At 44.0% G+C, this 23765-nt stretch overlaps 1 protein-coding gene across 2 annotated transcripts in view; it reads left to right on the forward strand.

Moving 5' to 3' along the window:
* Window positions 1-408: 408 nt before the first annotated feature.
* The window catches only part of SHC1 (SHC adaptor protein 1), a 604616-nt gene continuing 581259 nt past the window's right edge, over window positions 409-23765 (forward strand). Inside the window, exon 1 of one of the 2 annotated variants that reach the window (XM_069650221.1) lies at window positions 409-633. The gene's annotated coding sequence lies outside the window, so the exon portion shown is untranslated. The remainder of the gene's footprint in view (window positions 634-23765) is intronic. The other variant, XM_069650218.1, reaches the window with a different exon arrangement.

Genomic DNA, 23765 nt, shown 5'->3' on the forward strand with positions numbered 1-23765 from the left:
ATACCCAGGCAGATTGCTTTGTAACGTGGGGGCCATTTTGAAACCGTAGTACCGTATATTCAGAACAAGTAGTTTCAATTTGGATAACAAACTATACATACTTTTCGGGAAAAAATATCAAAATAGGTTAGTCAACCATACAAGCGAGGTTTGTTTTTCAAAACCACGCACTTTACTGAACTATGTGTCTACGCCTATCGTAACAGTTTCTGCATGTTTCAGTAAACTAGTTAAAAGTCCCTTATTTTATCATTAGCCCCTGGTAGACGCCGTGGTTATGAAAAGTGTTCCGAATCGCTGATTTGTTTTTTGATGACTTAGCGTCACAGAGCGTCGTTTTCCCTTTCTCTCCTACCTCGATATGTCCTATAGTACTTAGCTCCGCGCTGAAGTGTGCCCTGCCCAGACACGGTCCTGGACACGCCCCGTGAGTGCACAAGGTTTAGTGTTGTCAGCTGTTTTTAGAGACCCTCCTTACTGACGTCGGAGACAGAGAGAGTAACCGGAAGTTGACAGTAGTAGTCAGGAGAGAAGTGGCAGAAAGTTTTATTTTTCTTTACCAAGAAGTTTCGGTGACTAACTAGAAGCTACACCAGCGGTGGAAAAGCGAAGCGGGGGATCCATGCAGCCCTGGTAAGTTTTTGAACTTGTCAATTTGGAAGGACTCCGACCCTTTCCACCGCCTCATTGCCCCCTAAGCCCCCGTCCCCCGCGCACCACTATTGCAGCCTGACGAGTTAGGCATTTGGCAAACATGTGCCGAGTTAGATGTGATCAATGAAGAATTAGAATGTCCTGCCACCTTAAATGAATCACCAGTGCTCCCACTGTCCTTATTTGATAACCTCAATCCCATCAGTGAGTGACCCATTGCCTGCAAATGTACATACCCTTCCCTTGCAAGTGGCTCCCACCCGCTTATCGATTATAGTGACTACCCACCTTCTTTTTACAGAGATATGCTTACTAACAGTCTGCACACTTCAACATAGCAGCAACGCTATCTTGCATTCTCTATCTCTCCACTAACCTAACCCACCCCACTCTCTTTTAGATCCGCCAGATCTGGAGACCATGTACATGACGGTATATATCCCAGTAACCTAAAATAACATCGTGTGGCACAGGAAGTTGGTGCTGGAGTAGAGGGGTGTTTAAGATCCAGCAATCGCTGATGGGATGGGTACTTAGTTCTCGTGTACCTGATGCACTTTGCTTGGGTCACTCTCATTATCATAGTGGAATAATTTAAGAAATATGCTTGTGTACATTGAGTCACTCTAACCAGTTATTTTTTTACACCACGGGTTTGGGCAGTTCTGTGCATGCATTGAACCTTTTTAGAATAGCTGAAGATAACACATGTCTTCCCTTTGTGCCAGTGTCATAACATGCTAATAGTTTATACACATGGAGTAGGGTTAGGGGGAGATTATACAGTCAACACGTTTCATCGTATGTTTTACTTGCAGAACAGTATATACTAGTTCGTTGGTGGCATAGTATACACATATTACCTTTCCTTGTGCGTTTTATTGCTCGTATACAAAATCCAGGTTATGGTTATCTGGTCCTCAGAATAAGCTAGTTTAGGGTGTGTTTCACTTCTGTGCCATCAAGAGGGAATTTTTATTTTTTAATGAATTTTTTAGAATTTGTTTTAGTTGGACATGCAACATTACAAATATATACAGCTCTTAACCTTAAAATCATATAAAAGGAAAACAAAGTTAAACAGTATAATACATTATGCTAGTACATTCATTAGAATACATTCAGGTGGGTTTCCTTTCTTTCTAATCATCTTTGTTAATAGAGAACTGTCACAGGAGAGAATGCATCTCTGCATAAAGCTGATCTCTAATTTCATTAAAAATCTTATTGTATTAATGTTAAAAGATATATGTTTAGCGCTAAAAATCATTATCCACATTTGGTGGGGTGTCAATAGGCGGTAATCAAAAAAGAACTTGTGGGGAAATGTTCTCGCCTTAACGTATTCAACTTTGTGCAGTCTACTAAAAGATGTTCACGTGTTTCCCGGTGACTCGGCGATTTGCAAAATCGACAAGTAGCTTTAATTCTGTCATGGGCTCTTAATTCCAGTAGTGTGTTTGTAGGCCATAGGTCAAACCATAGGCGCATAATTTGGGTTCAATATGTTTGATCATGGAACTTGACCACACATCTTGGGATCTGGTTTGGTCTTTTTAGTAAAAAATGTCCACTGCAGAAGTTTTTATATTTATTATATCTGTGCCTGGTCACATTCCTGTCAGTAAACCAACATTTTTGTTTGCCTCGATTAGGGTTATCAATAAAAGTCTGGTCAATATCTGCTTTGGTCCTATTTAGTACGCAGTATTGCTTCCACAAAGCTAAGGGGACTTGTGAGGTGTTTTCTAACAGATTGGCTAATGTTGGTATAAGAGAATCACGAAACATGTCTTTGTTCATACATTTGTTATATAGCATTCCATGATCCAATCGCTTTCATTACTATTAGTCCTAGTTCGTATTGGACTAGTCGGATTGGGAAGCTTTTAGGTATTGGTAGAATATTCTGACCAAAAGACTCTCTCCAAATAGTGCCAGTCTGGGTGATTTTCTGGGAGATTTGTATGGCCACCATAGATTATGGTAGGAATTATTCTTTATAACATTTTACTATCGGCAATTAGGAGAATTTTCCATATTTCTTATGGACAAGTTTTGCTTGCAAGCACATTGATTGCTTCTTATATTTCAAGTCGTTTTTATATGGCAGGTCTACTGTATTATTCTTCATATTTAAACCTGGATATTTGTACTCATGTTTTATTTCAAATTTTTGTGGTCCTATTGTCAATTTAGAAGAGGGTACCCTATTTGGTTTAGTATGTGGGTTCAATCTCAAGATATTTGATTTACTTATATTTATAGAGAGCATATTTTCTGGTGCAAATTCTATTAGCCCCTGCAGTTGTCTCTGTAGCCCCTTCAGCATTTGCTCTATCATGACTAGATCCTCAGCATATAATAGATACGAGATGGGGTTGTTACCAAGTTTTGGCGGGAAGCCTCTCATGGTTTGGAGGTGTTTATACATGTCTCTGATATAGAAATTAAAAAGAGTTGCAGCCAAGATGCAACCTTGTTTCAAATCCCCTATAAGTAGTTGTCCATCTTGGGTTAGTTTTACTTGGAGAGTATAGTTGCTGAAGTGCCTTAAGAATGTAATTTGGACATCCTGCATCTATTCATTTTTGCCATAGGAGTTTCCTAGATATAGTGTCGAAGGCCTTTTTGAAGTCAATAAATCCTAGGTATATAGGTTGTTTAGATCTCCATGCTTGGTTTTTCAGAGCTGTTAGAGTTAATAAATTTACCGCAGTGCCTAGTCCGGTGACAAATCTAGAATTGGTGGAGGTCCATCCTTTTTGCCACTTTAAGTCAGTTGTTTAGGTCTTTCAGTATCGGTCTCGCAAAAATGTTGCCCGGTATATCAAGTAGGGCGATCAGGCATTAGATGGTAAACTCTAGTTCTCCTTCTTAAATATTGGTATCAGTATCGAGTATTTCCATGTTTACAGGATACGTCCTGTGCTTATCACATCTTGAAATATTACATGTAGAATATTAGCCCATGCTTCAGCATGGGCCTTTAAGGTGTTATTTGAGAGGCCATCTGGCCCCGTTATAGGCTTAGTTTTTTTTATTTGGATCAGGCTATCTATATGATCATATTGGAGGACGGGAAGGTCGTTTTGTTGTGTATTTATCATAATCTGATTCACCGCTGGGTCAGCAAAGAGGTTTTGGAAATGGGTTACCCACGTTTCTTCCGAAATTGCATTTAGAAGAAGCGACAACGTACCAGTAAGAGTTCCTTCATTAAGGAGGGGCCATATATTTGCACTGTATGTTGACGCTAAAGCTGATAGCATATTCTTATTTGCTTCTTGGGTTTTCAGAGCCTAGTGCTGTTTTTTATGAAATGTGTATACTTGGTGCAGATCTTAGAGATTATTTCTTCATATCCCTTACATTTTGCAGATCTTTTTTATTTCAGCCTCCATTTTTACTCTGGTAGTCTTAATAATGGGATCAAACGAGTATTTATGTCGAAAGACTGGGCAAAGTCGGGTGTATGGAGTCTCAACAAAGAACATGAGAGCCTGGGTATATGCTGGTTGGGAGGCTTGGATGGGTATGTAGTTCTCGTGTGCCTGATGAACTTTGCTTGGGTCACTCTCATTATCATAGTGGAATAATTTAGAAATACACTTGTGTACATTGTCACTCTACCCAGTTCTTTTTTTACACCACGGGTTTGGGCAGTTTTGTGCATGTATTGAACCTTTTTAAAATAGCTGAAGGTACCACATGTCTTACCATTGTGCCAGTGTCATAACATGCTAATAGTTTATACACATGGAGTAGGGTTAAGGGGAGATGACAGTCAAAACGTTTCATCTTATGTTTTAATTGCAGAACAATATATACTAGTTGTTCGCTGATGGCATAGTATATACATATCACCTTTCCGTGTGTGTCTTATTGCTAGTAGACAAAATCCAGATTATGGTTATCTGGTCTTCAGAATAAGCTCGTTTAGGGTGTGTTTCACTTCTGTGCTATCAAGAAGGAATTTTATTTTTGTTCTGTCTTTAGTTCTTTTTCCAAACTGCTTTTTTTGGGACCTTTTTACACTTAATATTCCCATGAGGTTTATATTATTCTGGGGCCTTTTTTTGGCTGATGCTAGGTTGACAAATTGAACAACACAAAGCGACCCTTTTACTTTAGAGGCATTTAGTCACGAACATGTGATACCTTGTCTCTACCAATTATTCAAAGTCCTTTATTTAGATATTACTAATATTGTGCTAATATTGTACCATGGTTGAACCCCACCTTCCTGTTGCCTGCTATCTATGTTCACCTTGCAGGTGATTGAGGTGTATGTGCATTTTGTTATGCGTATGCTTCCTCACCACAACAGCCTGCAGTAATGTAATAAGTTATGGGTGTTGAATTGAGTCAAATGCTCCTCCAAAGTATTTTACAAGCACATAGAACAAAAGAAAATATATCTTTCTTGTTGGGGAATGTCTACATTCAAGGTGTGGATATGGTCTGTTATCCTGTTTTTGGTGAGTGATTGTAAGTAGTATCATCTGATGTTGTCAGGTAGGGTACTTAGTATCTTTAGATTGGTGAGACTTAATCACTAGTATTAATTTTTACACCACATTTGATGCAATGTGATTTAACACATAACCGGGATTTCACAACATGAGTCATTAAAATATTATCAAGTAAACTAAGTCAAAAGCATACACACAGGTGTTGCATATGTCTGGTCTTTCAGTAAAAGCGTGACTGTAATAGTTTTTGTTTTGTTCTAACCTCTAATTTCTCATGTGTTCCTTATTTTCACACATTTCTGAGGACATCCATGTGACCTATACACCCCTCCTCCCCACCATGCAATAATCAATGTCAGTATTCCATTTGGAAAAGCTAGGACGTTCGTCACTAACCCAATTCACAGCAATGTTACATTTGGCAGTATCACCCAATCACTTACCAGACCATTATTGCGAAGTAGAAAACATTGAATAATTTACAACAAATGTATGCAAAAGTATAGATGGATTGGGGGTATTCATTAAAGTAGGGAGTGGCGGGGGTGGCTGTTCCGTGTGTTCTCACCCCTGCCTTCATTCACATACATTTATTGTAAACAAAAAGTGATGTTTTTGCATTCGCAGTCATGGATGCGTTGTTTCATGTAGCTGTCACTATAGCTGTTGAAATAATCTATTAAATGAGCTATCTCCCCAGATACCAACAGTAACAACATGGGGTCGGTAGGTATTTCACTGCCAATAACTACAGATAAATGTTTCAAGGTTGTGTTCCAAAGCTCCTTGGGCATTGCCAAAATGATATAGAAAAAGGTGTCTGGTGGCTTTACAGTGGATTCAGTAAGGATGTTGGGAGCGACAACATTTGGAAAGCAGTTCCCTTGAATAATATAGCCCATGAGTATGTTTAGTTAAATTAAACAGAGTTTGGACAATATTACCGTTTCTCGAGGGTACATGTGGGCTTTCGTCTATTCCTTCCAATTAAGACGACTGATATCACTGTCCAATCAGTAGGGAAGGAGTAAAATACAAAATAGGTTGGTATAATACAGAAATATATTTCTTTGGGATCTTTTTGATAAATTCTAATAGGGTTTGAATCGGGCTATCTTGAGAACTCAAAAACTGGGATTTCAAATCATGTAACAATTGAATGCAATGACAGTGTTCTGACAGGCAGATTGCATCTATTTTTAAAAGTTCTGGAAATAGTAAAATGTTGCCATAAATTATAGTATCCCCAAACAAATTGATATTCTTATCAGCCCAAATCTTAAAAACCTCCACCATACACGTTTCGACCATCACCAAAGACGATGCCTGCTGCAGCAACATCCAAGATGGCCTTCGCAACAACATCACACAAGATCAAATCCAAATCCCATGATTTTGCCCGTAGCCCACCGCTTATCCCAACTACTGTACTGCCCACCCACATACAGCTCTTCCAGTTCACTCCCATTGCCAAATCTGACCTGGCAAATGTGGTGAAGGGCCTCAAGCCCTCACAGTGTAAAGGAGACACGCCCTGCTACCATGGTCAAACGATGCCAGAACCGCTCACCCCCCTCATCACTGCCATTGTCAATGCCTCCTTTACTCTAACGTCATCTCGTCTTGCCTCAAAGAATCCTGGGTCCAACTATACATACCGACATGTCCCATTCCTACTAAAAATCCTAGATAAAATTGCCTACATCCAAATCCAGGCATTCCTGGAAGATCATTCCATCCTCAACCCCTGCCAATCCAGCTTCCGCCCAGCCACCGGAACAGAAACCGCTCTCCTTGACCTAAATAATCAATTGGCCGATGCCAATGACGCAGGAAAACTCTCAGTCCTGATGTTACTTCATCTGTCTGCCGCGTTCGACCTGGTGGACCATAAGACCTTTTGCCGCAACCTCTCGGCGGTAGCACACTTCCCAACAGAGGCAGCTAACTGGGCTGCCTCCTTCCTTGAAAATATAACCTAAGGCTTTGTTGGCAAAGCCGCAGCACCGCCCACCCCAATGTCCTGTGGTGTCCCACAAGGCTTCTGCGTCCCCCCATTGCTATACAACAGTTAACAGAACCACTTTTTGACCACCTTGACATCCTGGGTATCTCCTTCACCAACTACGCAGATGATACTCATCCCATTCACCGGATCCTACGACCAGGACTGCACCACTGTTAACGCCATCTACGAGACAATCAAAACCTGGATGGCCCAATACAGCCTATGTCTAAATGATGAAAAGACTGAACACCTCCTGATTAGCCCCCTAACTGTCTCCTTGACCCTGCATACTGTCTCTTCACCATAGACGGTCACAAAATTCCCATCTCCAACATCTATCTGAATGCATCACTCAACATGACTTGCCAAATCAACAACATTGCCTCTTCAACAGCCTACACGACAAAACTCATACGAGAAAGCAGGCCTTTTCTATCCACCACCAACCATCACACAGTTACGTGTGCCCTTGTGAAGTCAAAGCTAGACTATTGCAACGCCCTACTTAGCAGTATCTCAGACAAAAACCTGAATAGGCTTCATGTCATTCAAAACAATCCTCTCCGAGCAGCCATGGACTTTAGCAACTCTGACCACATAGCCGAGGTAAGGTGGTCAGCCCATTGGCTCTCCATCTGTGAAAGGATTACATTTAAAATCCTCACAATTGCACACCGCGGTCTGGCGAATTAAGCCCCCCTACTTCGTCCAGAGGATTAAAAAAATACTCCCCAACCAGACCACTCAGATCTTCCAACGACTACTCACTGTCAGATTTAGACAGAAATGAGCAGGTGGCTTCGGCTTCCCGGCTGTCATGTCCAATCTCTGGAAAAAACTACTGATGTACCTGCGCTCAGAGACTTCTAACCAACGTTTCAGAAAAAACCTAAAGACTTTGTCATGTACCACCGGCTTGTTCTATACCTACCCACATCTGTCAAATGTAACTAGCGGGCATATCCCTAAGGGCTTGATGCAGTGCTATAAATGCATAAAAAAATACATTTGCCCGGGTTCCTCAGTTCAGAGAGGTCAGCGCTGTTCCCAAATGGGGTGCAGTGTGAGACTACCCTTCCTTCCCAGAGCTTTATCGGCTCCTTTTGATTATGGTGATTTGCTGCGATGCCACATGGATTGTGTCCGTCCATACTTTTATTGGCATTTTATATAGTGCTTAAAGAAGGACGACTCCAGCTTCTAATTGCCTGACCAGGGATTTAACAGAATGGTTCATGATTGCATCTGTTTAAACAAGTATGCAACTGACTCCCACAGCCAGGCCTCACCCCTTTCTTTAGTTCTGTTTGTATGGTGGGGTTGAACAAGTGTTAGTGTTTTGTGGAATGGCTTAACCCATGGTTCACCATCACGTAGGGTATGGTAATGGGTCAAAAGATTTTTTGTAGTACATTTTGGGAGTTGCTTTTTAGTACCACTATTGTCATTAGCTTTGCTAACGTAGGTGGTTTCTGGTTTTCTGTGTATTTTTCTTACGCAGGGCTCACAATTTGCACTCTCCACTAGCCTTTGGCTAGTACTAATTGATTCTTGGTGAGTAAGACATGCTGTGTGTATCTCTAGAATATAGGTGGTGAGTGAGGTTTTATGGGTGGTGAGTAGCTTGCAGTTCGAAAATGTTCCCCCTGCTTATGTGAGATTTTCAGCAAAGGCCTTCTATAGATATTGAAATGTATCTGTTCCCTCTTTGATGGCTAGATTGTGTTTCTTACTTGTTTTGAACTTCTCGTGTTTCAAAATGCTTTGCTGTCAGTTGTGTCTAATTGGTCATGTCTGTGGTATTATGGTCTGTTTGATGGTAGGACCAAAACACACACACGTCTTGGACTGTTCAGGGTCTCATAGATGGAAGAACTGTACAATTTTAGAGTGTTTTGTTACATGGTACATAACTCAGAGGTTACTGTGTCTCATGTTCAGGTTTGGTAATGTCCAAGTTCTACTTTATTTTTGGAAGTCTCTTATAAACTACATATTGATTGTTTATTTATTGTCCGGTTATACACACTTGTTTCAAAGCGCAACCGTGCATGGGTGGGCAAGACCTAAGAAGACAAGACAACTGATCTTAATAGCCATGGTACATTCAGATTATGCAGGTGAACAGAAAAGGGAGTACAGGGGGGGAGCAATGGGGACCAAGCACGCTCAATCCATGTTTCTGACGGATTAAGTGTAGAGAGATACCCTCTCATGGATCGTAACCGAAGTGCAGTAGTGCTGCGGCATGTGCAAGGCCCCGGGGTAAGTGCAGGAGACTGGCAAGGAAAGCTTGGGACCTTTTGAGGTTCTGAAGGTACACCAGGCAGCGAGAGAGAGAGAGAGAGAGAGAGATATACTGGGACTTAAGGAAATCCAGCTCAAGACGGAGAGAGGCAGGGAGGCTGTTCCAGAGGGAGGCACCTGCAGTGGATAAAGGTCTCCCTGCTTGGAGAAGCAGCTCACCCGCAGAGAGTTGGAGGAAGGCAAGCGGAGGGCTCGGGAAGGCGAGTATTTGGGAAGAGAGCTTTGCAGATGGAGTGGGCCCAGGCACCAGCAAACCTTGTGGGCAACACAAAGGGTCTTGAACTTAATCCTTGCAGCCAGGGGGAGATCTAGTTTATCTCCTTTTCATTCCCGCCTTTTTCCTCCTTTTTTCAGATGTGTATGACTTGATAATATCTGTTATACTTTTTGCTGCACGGTTTAGATGTCCCATGTCTGATCATGGTCTTTAACAATATGTTTCCTCCGTCTGTCCAGATTATAGTTGTGAAGCCATTTCAGTTGCTTTGTATAATTGTAAACCCGAGAGTGGTGATTGATATTTGAATAGATATATTGTCTAGTAAGTGATTGCATAATACATGTACACAGCTGTGTTGTCTCTCTTCTATTTGAAAAATAGAACAGATATTTTGATAGATCCAGTGATCTTTTTACCACACTAGTTAAGAACCCTATCAACAATATTCCTCTGTGCAAGTTTTTTTAATCTCGATTGCGTGTATTGAACCTGAATGTGCTACTAATACCCTGCCACTTTTTTGGCCACGCACATTCGGATGACTGTAACCCTTCGAACATGGTCACTCTGACTTGGTGATTAAGGCCTCAGTTTCGCAGTTACCTTTGTCATGCAGTGCTCCAGAAAAGATTTTGAAGTGGGAGTATTTTACTCCCTATTTTTTAAAGTTGGAAGTAAAATGATATTTTTAGGGAGTAAAAATGTAAGTCCAATTCCCAATGGGATTATTTTATAAGCGAGTAAAAATGTTTTGCCTCAAACGGAAATAATTGTAATAATGTATTCCTTTTGAACCTAGTTATTCATACACATTATAAGATACATGTTTACTACTTCCAACCAGGCAGTAATAATAGTAGTTTCTGTGTGGTGCTATGTGCTCTACTGGTCCAAGCATATCCTTGGAGCTGTATCTATGAACGCAGGGGCACATGGTCCTACGTGTGTGTTTCGTATTTTTACTCCTTATTTTAGTTTTTCTGGGGAGTATTGGCCTATTTGTAGGGAGTAGAAGTGGCTGATACACCCCCTACCTCTAGGGCTGCCCACATGTCAGTATATTTGCCTGTCCTATGGATCCTTTTCTTTATGCTGAGTTTATTATTTTTTAGCCTGTCCTAGTGTCATTTATATGGTAAGCTATTTGCCTGACTTGGGATGCACCCTATCTAGGGTCTTTTACTTTCCAATTGGATTTGTTTTTTTACCCTGGGGTCCCCGCCCCACCTTTGTGAGGGGTGTTTTAACTGTCCTAGGAATTCTTGGGAGTTATTTAGCGCCTGCTTGTAGCCTAGAAGAGCCTGGTTAGCTTGAAAGCAGGAGCTACCAGGAGCTGCTTTTGGCTCCCCATGCAATGTGTGCCTTACTCAATATTAATGTTACGTATGCATGTTTGTATTTGAAAATGTTACTATAGGCGAATTAGGACATATCTAGTACACATTTTAACAGAACGACTCAAACATTATGTGCAAATAGTTAGACTTGCATATCTCATGTTGAAATTACCATCATAGTGCGCTGTGTACTTGCTCCTCATTCCCCATCGGTAGTTCCTGCCTCCACTGCGATGTCTGACACCCAGGAGCTGGTTTTAGCTCCTGCTCATGATATCTGTTTCGAACCCTGTGAGGGTACCCCATCCCAACGTCGTGCTCTTGCCTCCTTTTTGCACTTTGCTCCTCTATGGCGGCTCCCTCTGGACTGCTATGAATGTTGTGCCCTATATTTTACCATACTTTGGCCTCCTCTGTAGGCCCCATTCACCCCTGCAGGCATTTATTGTGAAGCGGCTTGCTGCTGTTTGTGGCGCTGCGCTACCCAATCCCCCAAAAAATAATACGGTTCAGCAGACGGACAGGTAGTGTCTGGAAGGGCAATGCACCACTGGCTCCGAAAAGGAAGTGATGCTCTACCTAAACAAGCAAACAAACCACCCAATCCAAAACTGGGCAGTAATTGCACAGGCTCTCAAAGGGTGACCAAGAGTGTGCTGGAACTTGATTGTGGAATGCTTGGGGGGCACAGGGGATCAAAGTGCACACAGGCTCAGAGTAGAATACAATCCTGGAGCGGTCTGCATTCCAGAGGCTGCAACCGTTCCTGGGGCTATGGGGGAAACCATTTTCAACAGTTTCCAAGACTGAATGGCAGGACAAAGAGAGCAAAGTACTTTCACTATACCTAGCCTGATAGGGATTGCCGTGCCTAATATAAACGAAAGGGAATATTCTAACCAAGGGATATCTAATCCTCACACTTGTACAGCAATCAAAGCAAAAAGGAATTGTATGGCAATTTAATTCAACAACTACTACATAACATATGACCTGCTTCACAATGTGATCAGTTTCTCTTGTAGTCTGGGTGAACGTCCCTTCCCCATATCCAAACAAGGGTTTTCTCCACAGTTCAAAAGAAAAACAAGGAAATCCTTTTTAACACAAAGTTCCAATATAGTTCTTGTACTCCAATTCACAAAGTTTCTGTTGTTTCAATAGTATTTTGAAAAAGTTAAAAGTTGTACACTCTCACTACTCCTGGAATAAGAACTGTCTCCTGTTTTTGACAACAACAAAAATGATCAGGATGGTTCACCAAAATCATAACTGCAGAAAGAATTGTAGGTTGTCTTCAACCAGCTTTCACAATTCTTCACCAAATGTCACAACTCAACATGTCATTTTCTAGTAGTACCACCCTTCAGCACTTGCACCTTCTGCTACCTGGTTTATCCTTTCACCAGGTTTCTTCTGGACAATCCCTTCTTTCCCTACAGGTACACTCGCCTTTCTGTCTACTTCTTCAACGCCACAACAGAAAAATGCTTCAATTGTAACTTTCAGATAAGAATAACAATAACTTTGGTATTACAATGTTAGCAGATTTTAGGGAACAGAACATTCACATTGATCCACGCTAAGACCTGTCTACAAACGATGCTCATCTCCTTCTGGATAGCTACTTCCAGAAGGGCAGCCTGTTTGCCACCTTTCTTTCCCTTCTGCATCAATACCAAAATAGTGGTCAGGGTAAAGTTTTTTCCTGCTTCTGCCTTTGCTGTGGCAATTTGTGTTTAAATCGACCACAATTATAGATGTTCCAGAACCTGACCCGCAACCTTGACAACCCTGGGGCTTTTGAACATACCCTTCTTGTGTTTGGCAACTTCTTGTAGACTGATATTGCCCGATCTTCAATGTCGTCTGCTTCCCACTGCGCAAACTCTGCACAACATAGTTTCACGGGGTAATCGTAACATAGTTTCACAGGGTAAGCGTTTCCTCTCCATGCTTCCAGGTGCGTAACCTCTGCAGTGTAGAGATTTACAGGGACGACCCTCTCAGGACCCATCCTGGCATCATCTTGCTGCTCTACTTCATCCTTCCACTGCATGCTCGACCCACACTGACTTCTCCAATCCTACGTCCCTCTTGCCTACACCTGAGAGGGCCTGTTTAAGCCTCTCAGTCTCCCTCGGGTGTGGGTCATTTTTTAAACAATTTGCTGACCACTCCTGCATCCCTCTTCCTCGTCCCAGTACTGAGAGAATTAATGGACTTTGAATCCCTAATGATAAAGTTTGTTTTCTTAACCTTGTCTGCTTTTCAATAAGCCAACAAGAGACTAGTGCCTCCAGGAAAGTTAAACAGAGGAATTTCCCCTTCCTCGTGACCTGTTTCCTCCCCTTCGTGATCCTCCCGCAGAACACCACCCACAGCATCGGGATCACAAAGCATCTGCCTTTCCCTAGTGTAAGGAAGGCATGGTATCAACAGGAAGACACAGTTCAAGGGTGTTTATTGAACTTCAAAAATGGTTTGAAAAACTATCTAACCCTAAATCTAAAGATGGGGGCAAGCTACAACCATCAAATAATAATGCAGTCCTAGTGGTGTCTTGTCAAAATAGAATGGTCTATACTAATAAAGCTATTGCCAATCCTCACCTCTAAACATAAATAGTGTGGGAAACAATTTATAGAAGTGTTCAAGAAATATGATGTCAGGATATTCAGGCTGTTGGCCTCCCTTCCCCATGTTTTCAGCACGGGACAAGGCGGCACATTCGAACTTGGCACAGTCTCTGGCTTCTTTAGCACAAGGGTGCAGTTCGAACATTAGCATCAGGGCCTTCTGTGTCCAGTCTCTTTGCCTTTCAAAGTCTCTTTTTTCAGAGGGCCTGATGCGACAAACGATGCGTTCCTTTGCTCTTAGGATTTCACGCATTCTCAATTTCTCATGTGATTCCCTATTCATCTAGGGCCCCCCGGAGCCAGGCTCTGATCCCCTTCAACACAATGCTTGTAGGATTTCCATGTATCCAATTTCTCGGGTGATTCACAGTACACCCCATATCCCCCTCAGCCAGGCTCAGATCAGTTTCCGCACAATGTTCAGTCAGTCTCCCTCTGCCAGCCTCCGACCAATTAAATTCACTTTAACCCAAACTTGCTTTAACCCAAAGTTTTCGTTTGATCTCCCTCGCTCAGGCTCGGACCAACTTTATCTACTTTGTTTTCAAATCTCTTGGCAGTATTGACATCGAAGACTTTCAATTGTGCACAGGATTTAGCTTGACCCACTGCAGGACCACTTTGATTGACAATCCTTTGCCACTCTTCCACTTTTGCCACCGCTCAGTTGGATACCTTACAGCGACCTTTGAATGAGCACGCATGCAGTGCCGGACCACTCTGTCAAAGGTATTGTATCTTGGTTTCAAAGTTCAATAACTCATCTGTGGTTCAATTTTATTCGCGTTGATTATCACATGTGTTTCATACACTGTTCGCTTCAGTGCACATCATACAATGTTGCTGCTTGCAACCCTGCCTTCAACAAAGACCGGTCTGGTATCTGTCTCCCCAATTCACCCAGGTGTTGATTTCACTGGCGCTGCTTTGTTGTGGGAGCCAAGGACAGTACCACGGCAGCAGGCAATTCTCCCTGCCTTGATTATCGACGCAGGAGGGTCCCGGGTACCTACAACACACAATTCAGGAGCCTTCATTGTGGTTTCCTGGTCTTGCGCTTTCTATTCTCGAGGTGTCATGAAAGTAACGGTTCCTTGTTGAAAAGGTCAAGGGCTCCTTCTGTTTCGCCTTCTTTCCCCTTGTATTAAACTGCCAGCTTGGAACTGCTATTTCCACGTGTGGTTTGACTCGCTCGGAGTGTGCTCTTGTGCTCTGCCTTTTATCCGTGTGGGCAAGTGTAATGGAAGTCAGGTGTGCGTGATGGTCAGTAATTGCCTGGCAATTGTATTAGGACATATTATGTATACGGCTTGGGTGTTAGTCCATTTTGTCACATTGCGAGCTGTCCCTGAGAAAGTGTTGGTGTTGGGAAGGGGGGGTAGGGCTGAGTTCCTAGTATCCTACCTGGTAGGATGGGGTGAAGGTGTTGCAGGGAAGGGGATAGTGTGTCTCACCATCCGGTGTCCCACTCCCGGAAGAGTCATCACCCAGATGATCCTCCACACTAGTCCACCACCAGGAACTATAGCCAAAAGCGATGGCCGTATACTGGCCACCTGGATGACGGAGCCCCGGGGGGGGTGTCTCACACTGGCCACATGAGGAATGTCCCAGGCTAATGTTTTGGGGGGAATCCCTGATTCATCACAGTGAATAATAGAGCAGTAGAATGCTGCCCAGGCGGGTCTAGCTCCCATCCTGAAACCCCGCTAAACCCTCAAACATAGAACCCACAGGTTCTTAACGTTCCATGGCTTGCACAACATTCTGCTAATGATAGTAAATGAACTAAGTTTACTATGTTACCCTCAGACTTTGTCTTGACTGGATCCTTGAGGAAATTAAGTAGTGTCTTATGGGCTGCTTCGCATCCTACCCACTGCCATTGTCTACCTTTCACATTCAAGTTATGTGTTTCTGTTAGAGAAGACATGGATAGAAGATAGATGACCCCCCCCTTACATTGCTCTACTTATTGACAACCCAGCTTCAGGTAAGGGCTCTCTCTTTTTGTGTATGGTTGGAGTAACCTTTTTTAGTTTTGGCTATTAACCTAATAATACCAAACTATTACATTGGAGCAGAGTGCAAAATTTGCACTGGCCACTAGCAATTGGCTAGTGATATTTGACTTTTGGCGAGTAAGAAATGGTCTGCTGTGTATATGTATAGAAATTAGGTGGCAAGTGACTTTCATGGCTGGCTAGTAATTTGCAACTTGAATTTTATCCCCGTTCATTAGAGTACAGTTAGGGAGAAATGGCATATTAGGACGTAAAGCTTGTAGGTGTTTGGTCATTTACTCAGCCATTGACTACCTATGGCAATTCCCACCCACTTCCTGCTCAAAACCACCCCCTGGGATCTCTTGATGTGCTTGCTCCACTTAGGGGGTCATTTAAAAAAGTTACTTCAACCTACAGGATGGCTAACACTTGCCTCTGTGTGGTCCTCTGTCATTTTGATCGTTTTTGGGAGGGGTGTGAATCTGATACAGTAATCTGGGCCTTCCCAGTTTCCCCGGCCTGTTCACACACTAGTTAATGATGAGCAGCATCTTTCGACAGAAGCTTGCCATTGTTGTTGCCTGTGCTGTAGCAGTTCTGTAAGAAGGAAGTGCTGTTGCATATAGTTACATCAATACTGCTGCATGTACTGTACAGTGTCTCTAGTCTGTGGAAGGGAAGCTTTTTTTTGACGCGGACCTTGATGGATATGTGCAAGGAAAGCACGTACTACAGCTACGTGTCCTGTAGATGTAGGAGGGAAGCTTGTTCGGCTGTCTTCCAAGTACCAGACCCTTTATGTGTCAGTTATACTTTCAATGTTGCTGTCTGTGTTGAACCTGTTGTGAGAGTGTAGCTTAAACCCGTGGTATTTGCATTGCTGCTACCTGTTCTTTGCTTGTTCTGTAGGCGGGAACCTTGCTCTGCTGCCTCAGATGTACCGGCTTCTGTGAGTGAAATTTGCACTGCTGCTGCCTGTGCTTTACCTATAATGTTGGAGGAAATGGTTCACTGCTGCTGTCTGTACGGTACCCTTTCGTTGTGCATGCAGCTTGCTCTGCTGCTTGTGGTGGACCAGTAGTATGATGGAAGCTTGCCCTGCTGGCCCCTTAGGTTGGGCCCTATTTGTGAAGAATGTTTTTTGTACCTTTGTCCACTCTGGTGTGTCTGATCTGATAGAGGCGAAGCTTGATTGCACTGTAGCTAACCTGTTATGTAGATGTAGTGTTGGAGGTATGCTGCTAATGCTGTCTGTGATGTACCTGCTCGATGGGTTTGAAGCGTGTGCTGTTCCTATATTGTTCCAATGATGTCTGTACTCCTGTTTTTGTAGGGGGAGGGCAGGTTGCATGTGCAATATAAGTTGTAGAAGGGAAGCTTGCTGTACTGCCTACAATGTATATGTTATGTTTGAATTACATTGTCACTGCTTCTGCCTGTTAGACCAGTAGCATGACGCATCTTGCACAGCTGGTACCTTTTGCTGTACTGGATTTGTGACAAATGTTTGTACCGCTGCAGCCTTTACTGTCCCTACATTGCTGACTGTTCTGTGCTTTTTTATTGAGCGTTGGTGAAACTTACAGTACTGCTGCCTTTGCTATGGCATGGTAATGTGTGAAAACCTGCATAGCAATTTTCTGGGTGCAGTGTAAAAACTGTGATGTGAATGTGTGATTATCTAGATACACAGATGTACAGCGGGGGCTGAGGGGATTAATCCTGCCATCTGAAGCTGTACGTCTGTGAAAGAAGTTGTAGCTCTTCGTGTGAAGTGTGCCTGGGCAAGTTACTCCTTTTTTTTTTTTTTTGTGCATATATTGCTGGTATGTCTGCATTTCACGAAATACACTGACATGAGATGGTAAACATTGGTTATGGTGCTTAGCATGAGCCAAACGTCTTGCAGTAGGCCTATGAGGGGTTTCTGGCAATAGAGTAGTGGTGCATTGAAAAGCAAGGCTGTACTTGGTTATAAGAAGTTGTTCCTGTCATTTGATGGCTGATTATTATCATGTAGGACTGGACGTGGGCTGATAGTATATGTTGACTGCGTGTGTAAGACTGATGATCTTTGGGCAAGAGTGGCATATATGATCAGACATGAGAATGTGGGGTATTTGTAAATGAGAGTAATTCTTGAAAATCTTAAGGTAGTTCCGCACATGTCTACCATCCTTGCACATACCAGCACACGTCATTGGCTCAGTGTTAGGGAGAGTTCTCATTTGTGTTAATTCCCTTCTATATTAGAGACCCCAGCTCTTTTGCTGAAACCTTTTTCTCACTCTCTCAAGTATTTTTCTTTAATTTGAACTCTGTTTCCTTTGGTTTTGGAGTCTGACAAACTCCATAAGCATCCTCGTTTTGTATTGTGACACACAGCACCTTCAGTGCAGTGTCCCAGAGAAGTCCTTTGGATTTTGCTGAAGGTTTAAATACCTTCTATTGGATAAACTACTGTTTCCAAGAGTAGTACATTGAAATTGACTTTACTTACCCTTTTCTCTTTGTAGACCCAGCACACACCATCTTACATGGAGTGCTGGGGGAATACTTGGTATCCCCTTTTGCGTACTTTCTCATGTAACATTTTTATGTTACGCTTACTACAATTAATGGCTGGTGGCAGTGGTTTAATTTGTCCTACCATTGTGCGTTTTTACCGCAGGCTTCATTCGCAGCTGCAGTATTCCAGCCATGGGTGCCCATTTAGTCAAAATGGCCCTGGTCTTCTTTTTTCGCCATTTCATGTTTGTAAGGTCCTTCTTGAAATTTACTCTGCGCGCCAAACCAGGTTTGGTCCCTTTTTAATTTTGTCTTTGGCGGGATTCACTGGTGAAGCCTGCCTCTGGCTCCAGCGTGTCTGGCAGGGCAGGATGCGGGGAGGTTCCCGAAACTCCCTGTGCTTAGTCTCCTCGGTTACAGGAATGCACCCAAAGGTGATTGGCTGGCTGGCTGTCCTTGGAGGACAGCCACCCTGCTGTGTGAGTGACAGCTAGGCTGTGAATGAATGGGAGAAACCTGCATAAAAGGCGAGGTCTTTTGCAAGGAAGGCATAGTCGACCACTGGACAAAGGAACCGAAGAAGAAACTGGAAGAGAAGCTTGCTGCACCCTCCTGAAACGTTGGCTTGCCCGAAGAAGCCTTGCGGCAGTGCTGAAGCTCCATATTTCGAATAGACTAGAGAAGCCTGCAAAGGACTGCTTCTCCCCTTGGGTTGGTGGGACCAACTGACCCCAAGACTAACTTGACTGGAACCCCTCTCCCTGCTGGCTGTACTTCTTCGCTGCTGCTGGAACCGAGTGCCAGGGGACAGGAACACCAGAATCGAGTGCATCGTTTTAAAGCCGGACCCGAGCTCCAGGAAGATCCTCTGGACTCCCTCGAAGCAGGACTAACCAGGTTTGAGCCACCTCAATAGAGTGCTGGACACCAGAAGCAAGGAAAGTCCAAAAGGTGTCCAAGAACCGCAGTGGTGCTATTTTCGAGTAGCTGAAACCACAAAGTGTGTAACAGGATCTGCAGGACTACAACCGGGACAAAAGCCAGTTGGAACCTTTTCATCAGACTAAGGGTACTGTGTAACTAGGGGTACTTATCTCTTGTTGTGTGTAGCTTGCTTGCACTCACTGGAGACTTCCATTGGCTGCCCTGTGCAGAGTTGCTTGCATCTTTACTTTTCATAAGCCTCCCAGCTTGTGGCCCAAAAGTGATTCTTTTACTACAAAAACTCTTTAACATTGTGCAAGACTTTTGTGCTATCTTCAAGAAGTGCCTTAGCTCCCCTAGATTTTGCTCAATTGACATTGGCTGTCCTGGCTCCCTGCAGCCTCTTCTTACCCTCTGACATTGTGTTTATCTGTCCCTCCAAAAGTCATACATACTTTACTTGTACAGCTGGGAAAGGGTTAACCTATATTTCATTGGGGGATTGTGAAGTACTTACCTGTTTGGAGAAACTTGTTAACCTTTGTTTCCTTCCCTAATCTTTTCCTTTTTGCCATTACGTCAGTAGTGCATTTTAAGTGTAAAAAGTGATATGTTAATGTCCACAGTGTCCTAGCAATTGAAGTCCCCTCAGGTTGTAGCAAGTGTGTGTGTGTGACATCCCAAAAGGGTATCTACTAACTGAACTGAAGGAGTGTATTTTTGAAGTATATTTAAGTGTTGCATATTGCCCCCTTCTAAAGAAGGCTTATTTTAAAACAGACTGTTAAATTAATAAATAGTTATGTTAATCAAGAAGCCTTGAGTATAAGTGTTATTTGAATACATGTCACTGTGATTCTCTGTTATAACCCTACAGCTTACATTGACCCCTCTTGAGATGAGCCTGGCTGCTTAGTCACTCTACCAACTTCTGTAGTACAGGCATATACCAAAGGTTGGGTTACCTATTGCCAAGTGGACATGGCTGGTGTAGTCTCCCACAGTGTTACTACATACAATCTTGCCTAACACTAATCTGCAAAACTGCCACCTTGTGTGCAACGGGTCCAACGTCTGGAAGGTGAAAGAGCTCCTACATGTGGGACACAGGTGGGTGAAGGGTCTCCTACATATGGGACACATGAGTGGTGAGCTCTGGAATCCGGTTGCCCCTTCATTTCTCGCTGACTACGCTTCTCCGGCCCGATGTGTATTGTCTCGCTGCAACTGCGATGGAAGCAGAGAGGGAGTACTGTGGTGAAGGCATGTTTTGGTGCCAATAGGGTGAGAAGGGTGCGGCCCAATATAGCTTTTCTGACTTTGCAGGTGGCGGCACATCAGAACCTGAAAGCCCACCCCCTCCATCGCCCTTTTCTTTTCCCTAGCTCTGCTATTATCCGGAGTTTGAGATGTCCTCTTAGTTTCCAATAAATGAACAGAAAAGCCTGTGGCGGTATGATAACTTTTCTAAGTGGGGCTGTTCTTATGCATCAGACCAACTGAAAGAAGCTGTGTCCGGTGAATAGTCTAGTTAATAGGTTTTGGATCTGTGCAGGACAACACCATTTAGACATCTCTGTACAAAGAATGTAACAATGAATAGGTTATCAGTATTGGTAGATAAATAGGCTGTACACCATCCTTTCCTCACAAAGATGCTTAAATTGTGGGTTACCTTCCTCCCAATCATAGGTGTTTGTGTGGAATGTAGCACGCTGACCTATGTATGTGTCGGGTAATGGCTATTCTATTGAGTCACAAGCCATTCTCACACCCTTCCCAAACGTAATCCATTGCTACTCTGTCAGCCTCTTCATTCCATTTAGACAAAACCTCAGATGCTTTCATTTTCTGTGTTCCTGATTGGCTGTCGTACAGGTGCCGGGTGGTGTGCACAGGCTCCTCTGGGTTTGTTTTTTGACATTTTTAGCAGATGATTAAAAGGGTATCTCTGCATACCGAGGCTTCCAGGCGCTGGCAATCCTAGGCAATAGATGTTTGTTGTCTAGTACAACTGGAACCCCTGAAGCAGAGGCATGAAGCCTAACGTTATGAGGAGGGTTCTGTAATTAAAAAAGAATGCTTGAGGTAAGTTACATTACTCTTTATTGTCTTTGGTCCAGTGGTCGGTAAGGGTTCGTAGAACAGTAGGATAGGTAGGTAGACAGAGACACGAGTACAAACATAGGACACTGGGTTCCCCACACTCTCAGACAGCCTCTCTCAAGTCCCAACCGTCCCTCCAGAACTTGGAAACCCCCTCATTCCAGACACCAGTAAATATGACATCACCCCCTCAACACGCACGTGTCATTACAACGGGTTCCCTTGGGAGTTGCATGTTTTTAAAGTGATAAGCATTGCGCGTTGTCAGGACCCCCGCTGCAACTGGAACTACGAGTGGAAACACACGAACCATAACATGAATTGCATCTGGTTGCGGGTTCACCTTTGTTGCTCTTTGCAGATCCACCGCATGATAGCCACAGAGCCGTGCTTGGTTGTTGTTGTGACGAAGCAATCGAATTATAACGCTGTAACCAATGAAAGGACAACAATCTCTCTCTCTGTACACCCTGTACTAAAAACAATATTTAGAGGACCAGTTCCATTTAACATGTTGTGAACTCCATGTTTAATTAAGTGAGAGGTGCACGTCCCTTCGTTGCTCTATAGGTAAAGTTGCTTCAGTTTACAGATTCTGCAGTCACAATGCGTGACAGTACTTGGGTTGGTGCGTAGAAAATGCAGTCATCCGCCATCAGTTTCAGAAATGTTCCACTGCACATCAATGTAAATCCCTGGAGAACTGGAGATCACACCCAAACGTTAGTAGGGTGTGCGCTCAGTGCTGTTAGCACACACTATCAATAGCCATATTGCTGCCACTCCTCTCACACACAACATGTTACCTTTACCCTTGGTCACTCGCCCAGTGTATCTGCTGACAATTCGATTCTGCTGCCGATCTCGCTCCTCTTCCAGCAGAGCCAGTGTTCAATGGTGAGGCCTGGTAATGACTAATCACACTGAATTCCGATGTGTAATCTTGAGTGTCTGCCCAGCAAAACATGTTTGACACTTATAGGAAGGTCTGGTAAAAATATTGGATCAATGCACTTGCAAGGTGTTCAATCCATGCCATCCGACTGTAAGATACCCATCATAAAACCATGTGCACATGGCATGCTGCATCAGGCATGGGCCGGTGTGTTCTCGATCTTGGTCTGAGCCTTGGCTGCCGATCATTTTGCACTGCACATGTGTTACTCACTTAAAGTTATTTTAAAATATATTTATATATACACAAGGCACACAAGCCACCTTGAAACATAGCAAACAAGCCGCCCTAATTGATACCGTCACGGCCTTGAGAACCTCCACTCCACCCCACCATTATTTAGATTCGACACAATCTCCGCACAAGAAACCCTGCACATCCTGAAAAGCCTAGAGCCCTCAAAATGCAAAGGAGATGTATGCCCAGCCCCTCTGATCAAAGACTGCACTGAAGCACTGGCCCCGTTTATCACGGCAGTCAAACTCTTTCTTCACTACAAGCATGGTACCTGCCAGCCTCAAAGAAGCATGGGTCTTACCGCTCGTAAAAATAAATAAAAAAATAAATAAAAAGAAATTGACCTAACATCACCCAACAAATATCGCCCCATTACGACCATCCCCTTGCTGCTAAAAAATACTCAACAGAACGGAGCGCTGTTGCGCACATCAAGCATGGCCGCCTAGAGGGAGAGCTCCGGCTCAGACACAATCCTGATGTGAAATAGATCCTCTCAGAACCCTCCCAGACCCAACAAGAAGCTGGAATCTGGTGGCGGAAAGCGAAAGACACAACCTGGAAAATAAACGGTGAAAAACCGTGACTGCGTTGGCGAGATATTGCCTCTGGCATTCCCGGCGGCTGAGAGACGCCCGTGTGGCCGCCTGGAGGCTCCACGGCCGCGTAGGCTGTGAGCTGAGCGGGGGGAGGGGCACCACGCGGCCTGCAACATCCTGAGGCCAAGGAGAGAGCCGAGTGGCCCCTCCCGCCCTGAGATTGCAGCGGCGCTAGCGAACGCTCCTCGCGACCTGTGGAAAGTGACGGGAGGTGGAAGGAGCGGGAAAGGGGAACCCAGAGGCCGCGTGCTGCTCCCGACTGGAGGCACTATGATTGCTGTACGGCCCTGGCCGCTACGCTGCCCGCAATCTCCATTGGGGGTGCGGACTAGAGCCGAGGACATGCGTGGAAGGAACCCCCTCTCCACACCAAGTAAGTGACTCCGGGCCGAGGCAGAAGCCCCATTTTTGATCGCGAGGCGGGCTTTTCTAACGCACGGCCCACGGTGGTAACCGCCGAGGGGGCGGGGCCCGCATCGTGCTCCACGGCTGCTGTCTTGGCCCACTAGGCCGCACCCCAGTGACTATGGGGAAATAGGTACTGATCCTCAGGCGCAAGGTGGCCACCCGCAACCCTACAACACCCTAAACAACACGGGCACATCTAGGAGGCCCACCAGGCTGCATTTATGTGACTAAGGGGGACGATGAGCATAAATCTTCAGGTGCAGAATAACCGCCCACAACCTCGAAAATCCCAGACCACACGGGCACAGCCAGGCAGCCCCTGCGGGCCACCCTTATTGTTCCGGGTGCGCCGCCGGACTACCTGACAAGGCCCTCATGCACA

Source organism: Ambystoma mexicanum, chromosome 1p, assembly GCF_040938575.1.
Source record: "Ambystoma mexicanum isolate Mex_15411 chromosome 1p, UKY_AmexF1_1, whole genome shotgun sequence".
Taxonomy (NCBI): Eukaryota; Metazoa; Chordata; class Amphibia; order Caudata; family Ambystomatidae; genus Ambystoma; species Ambystoma mexicanum.